This window comes from Plutella xylostella, chromosome 8, assembly GCF_932276165.1.
Source record: "Plutella xylostella chromosome 8, ilPluXylo3.1, whole genome shotgun sequence".
Taxonomy (NCBI): domain Eukaryota; kingdom Metazoa; phylum Arthropoda; class Insecta; order Lepidoptera; family Plutellidae; genus Plutella; species Plutella xylostella.
In genome coordinates this window covers 8,492,436-8,497,636 of record NC_063988.1, presented here as the reverse complement: position 1 = coordinate 8,497,636, position 5,201 = coordinate 8,492,436, and the positions used below count along the sequence as shown (strand labels likewise).

At 36.6% G+C, this 5,201-nt stretch overlaps 1 long non-coding RNA gene across 1 annotated transcript; it reads right to left on the bottom strand.

The window, feature by feature from the left end:
* Positions 1-3,731: 3,731 nt before the first annotated feature.
* Positions 3,732-4,996, bottom strand: LOC125488844. Its single transcript, XR_007266532.1, has 2 exons — positions 4,310-4,996; positions 3,732-4,077 (listed from the first exon to the last, which is right to left on the bottom strand). It is a non-coding gene; the product is annotated as an uncharacterized LOC125488844 (long non-coding RNA).
* Positions 4,997-5,201: the final 205 nt, after the last annotated feature.

Genomic DNA, 5,201 nt, shown 5'->3' with positions numbered 1-5,201 from the left:
TCACGATGTTTTTCTTCACCCTTTGAGCGATGGTATACATTGTGGGTACTTAAATTCGAAAGAACTTATTGGTACATGTCAGCGCCGGGATTCGAACCCGCATATCTGGGGTGAAAAGCGGGCGCTTACCCGACTGAGTTACCACCGCTCCCGGCTACGGTTAATAAACACCTTATTTGATTCTCAAATGGGGTTTGTAGTAATAGCGCTGATACCTAGTCTTAATTTATGCGAATCGTTTGTTTTTTTTAATTCGCTTAGAGTTGTCTGGGGGATAAAGTTTGTAGCGGTAACAAATGGCTCCGTAGTTTTGTTAAATAAACATCAGTGATAATGTTTTTTTTTTTGTTTACAGCTTGATACTTATTTTAGTTTGCTCTTTTTAACATTGGTAATAGCTAGGGCGGATGAGAAAAATAAGGAACTTTTCGTGTTGTCTACACGAGCGATTTAGATATTTAAAATTAATTCAAAGATTCTAACCATTACTTAAGCATATCCCAATCTATTTAAAAGGACATTATTTATACCATCAACCCCTTCTAAAAACTAGATTATCTTGGCTTAAAATAACATAACAAGGTCTGTTCATAGACTGAAGAATTAATAACCGTCCTAGTTTCTCATTAGCTGACATTTAATACGGGAAAATTAGGTCATTATACTACAGAGTACTTTCACTGAGTACCTTCCACGTGCCCGAGGCAATTTCCTCTAATAAGAAGAGTTCCGGATGGCTTATTACGTAATTTTTTACCCTGAAACAGAATCTAGAAAGCTGGTTAAGACACAGATCTGGAAAAACCACCAGACTCAGCTAGTGATGTCAGAGTAGGGTTTCGTTTTTCCCGACCTTTTTCTGTTCCCGGGAAACGGGAATTTTTATGAAGATTTCCCGGGAATTCCCGGGAAACGGGAATTTATTTTAAATGCTTGGTTTTGCTATTTTCGGGTATAAAAACACTTACAATTAAATCAACTTTACTTATATCACTCGTATAGATAGAAAAAAACAACCAAAATATATTGATTTGTTTTACATGCCAAATCATTCATTCATTCATTCATTGTAAATTAAACAATAACAAAGGTATTATCATTAACAGTTTGAAAATAATATTATCATGACATATACTCAATTAAAATAGAAAATTAATTACACTTGAGGTAATGTTTTAGAAAAAAATATTCATTCAACGATTTATCACTCAACCTTCTTCTTATTTTGGATTTTTCTATTCGTTAGTAATTTTATAAAAAATAAACGCGGACATAAAACGGGGACATAAAAAAAAAACATCAAAATCTATCAAGCCGTTTAGGCTACAGCACGCGTAGCACAGTATGGCAGTGACAAGATATAAATGACAGCTACTTGCAACAAATTGTGTGATACCAGTTGTCCTCACAAACGCTAACATGGCCAACACGAAATAATCACTACAAGATGTGAGTTACAATTTTGACAGCGAGATTGGAAGATTTGTCTTATTTCCTAACATGGGTGTATAGTGATGTAACGAATGTGTGTTTTTGGACATTCGCGAATGCGAATGCGAATGCGAATATCTGATATCGACATTCGCGAATGCGAATGCGAATATTCAGTTTGTGTTCAAATTTGGCGTCATTTGTATGGTTTGGTGACAGTCTCGTACTGAACGAGGTACCTACGTTCCGTTCTAGGCGCATTCCGAATCAGACTAACCAATAGGTACGAGACGCAATAAAAAAAATTGTTACACTTTATTTAGCTCCGTTACGACACATTGCGAGTGTGTGCGGTTTATGAGGACGATTTACACGAAACATTTAAACGTATTTAAATATAAAAAGTACAGTAGGTACATACCAACTAAAAACGTTAATATTTTATTCAAATTTTCTATTAAATATTTTAAAAAATAGGGGCTATTTGGTGTCTGTATTTTTTAAGTGGAACTGTTTCTTTGCACGTTTAGGTCATATGAAACTGCTAGGTAGACCAATAGAAGTCATCCGATGTTGTTTGGCTCTCATTTTTTTTCTAAATGAAGTTTACAATTTTATTGGTAAAGTCTAGAAGATGATATCGGCCGAATGGGCGCCGTCACAATTGATTGCCATACAGGCTCCTTTAAGTGCATTTCTTATCACTTCAGCGAGAAAGTCGGGCGAGAGATTCTCGCACTCGTGTCGAATGTTGTCTTTAAGGGCTTCCAGAGACACGGGACTATTCACGGATTACACACGGGTCTTTCAAAAACCCCACAAAAACCGTCTCAAACGGCAAAATCGCGCGATTTTGCAGAACGAAAAGGCGTCCCGAAAACTGAATAAGTATACACAATTATTCCGCAATCTTGGGGAGTGTATCACTCCATGGCTTCTGAATTTGTATTATGCATTTTTGTCTAGTCAACCAATATCAAAACAAATTTGAAATTGGCGGCCATTTGTACAAATGAGAGCCACTTCCAAAAGGGTGATTACTTTTGGCCCACCTTGTATTAACTATTTCTAAAGTTTAATTACACAAAAAAAAAAACAAATGATAAAGTAAGACTGGTAATGTGATTAAGAGGGTAACTTGTAATAAAAGTAACGAATGGATTTTGATTTTGTTAACCTGTCATGATTTTAAAATACTTTTTTCTAATAAGTACTTACTTACTGATATTCGCAAAACATTCGCACAAAATTTTGCGAATGCGAATGCGAATGCGAATATCCAAAAAAATGCGAATATTCGCGAATGCGAATGCGAATGCGAATATTCGTTACATCACTAGGGTGTACCAATTTATCCACACATGTCTCAGTTTGACATTTGTTTAGGTAGCATTATATCACTCAAGTTCGAAGGTGGTGATAACATGTGACACATTGTGACACAAATAATTATTTGTTTAGTTTTTGTTAATTTCATCCTTGCTCTACAAGAAGAGATGCAGGAAAGGAAAATTACTATAATACTTATTGGGAGGATGATCCGGGACTCTAATAACCCGTTGAAAATGCTTTAAAAACAACATTTGTCAAAACACACATCCTCTTTTTTATTTGACTAAAATTATACATTAAGTATATTACTTATATGTAGCGGTGTTAGCTCAGACGGGTAAGCGCCCGCCCCTCACGGAAGAAATGTGGATTCAAAACCTGTCGCTCACATGTGCTAAGAAGTTAGATAGATAGACATTAGTTTGTTTGGAAGCAACTCAGTGCATATGTTTGCCCTTAGGAACAAACCACTGATTTTCAGTTGTCTCCCATATACTTTAAGTTTGCCTATTCACGCCAAAGTATGTAGGTAATGAAGTGGCTAATTGAATAGTTTGAATGCTAAATGTGGAGTTCACAAAATGTAAATCATATACATTGAATAGGTCCGGCACACCGGGCAGTCAGCGACTGATGCTATGATCACTGGTTGTCCTTTCACCACAGCGACAAACCCTAGTTAGGCTTTATTATTTATCAACAACACACTAACTAAAATGAAGTGGCTAATTGAATAGTTTGAATGTTAAATGTGGAGTTCAAGAAATGTAAATCATAATATAAACTGTACATTTAATAAGTCCGGCACACCGGGCAGTCAGCGACTGATGCTAATCCTTTCTCCACAGCGACAAACCCTAGTCAGGCTTTATTATTTATCAACAACACACTAACTATAAAAAAATAAGTGGATATGCTAGCATGTACAACTAAATTAAATGGTTATAAAAATATAATATTTTCTTTAAGTAAGTAAAACATTTATTAAACTTTTAATTAATAAATTATAAAAAGTATACTATTTCACACACCATAAAAGCATATTAGGTATTCTTAGTTATCAACTATCACAATAATCACTCTGAACTTGGCTTATATCAGTCATCAAATAGGTCTCATAGTATGTATGCCAAGTTTTTCAACTTTTTCAGTTCGGTGCCGCTCCGGTTCATTGTATCACCACAAGGTTGCTGATGTCATCTGACCATCTTCAGGTGGTTTCTGCCAACAAGAGCTCTCCAACCGTGTCTAGGCCATCATTTTCTGACCGGTTTTGACCATCTTCCGTCTTGCCTACGAGCCAATTTCAATGTTCTGTAACAAACAAAAATGTTTCATTAGATTTTAGTTATACTTATGAACTAAGATTATGACTCCTATTGTCATCTTCATCATCATAGCCCATCACGTCCTCACTGCTGGGGTACGGGTTTCCTTCCAATGAATGGCCTAGTTGACCAAGTACTGCCAAGTGAAAAAAGTTTTTTGAGTTGTTTTGTGTGCATGTGCCCAATTATAATAACATGTGACTGGTACTGGCACTTACCTACTGTTTTTTCCTTCCATTGATTATACAAATATTATTCAGTCAGGCCGTGGGACAAGCATCGTAGATGATATTCTGTTGCGCCCATCAGAATCCTGCCCGAGCTTTTGTCTCAAGGCCTTCTAGCTCCTGGGGCCGGGTAAACGGTGGGTGGGTCATCAGTCAGGTGGCATGCTGTTTTGTTCTTCGTCTCATGGAGCCGGTGCATAGAAATCGTCTGCCGAAGAACTCTCAAGGAATCTGATCGTGCTTGGTCGGGAGCAAGCTCGGTCGTATATTATTTCATGTGACGACGTCCAAGAAACTCAAGAAAGTAGTTAATGAGTCCATGGGGTAGCGCAATGCAAAAATGCAATGGTAATATTATCAAAATATTTCACTCGAACGCACCAAACAGCGAAAATTTTCTTCAAATTTGACGTTTGGTGACATTTAAATTGTCAAAAAACCATAGACAATACAAACAAGAGCCACAAATGAGGGATTTTCAAAAAAAAGAACGAATGAAATACATATTTCCACAGAGCAGAAAAGTTTCAGTGTCACTGTGGCTTATATCCAATCACACAACTAAAATGAGTCCCATGTACACCCTATGCTAACATTTAAGACTGATATCAAAAAGTGACTCAATTTAATCAGTCACTTCACATGTTGTCTTATTATGGCCATACTAGCCGTGCAGGAGGGAACAAAGAAACAGATATACATACATACATACAAACATACAATACATTACCCTCCTCCTTCGGCAGTCGGGTAAAAATATGACAGGTGTCACACTAGTATTAGCTTTTACATACTCTTTGGTCACATATGTAAAAGCCGATCAATTGTTTGGTTTTAGGTAGGTGGTAGGACCAGCAGATAAATAAAGATGAACATATTGAAT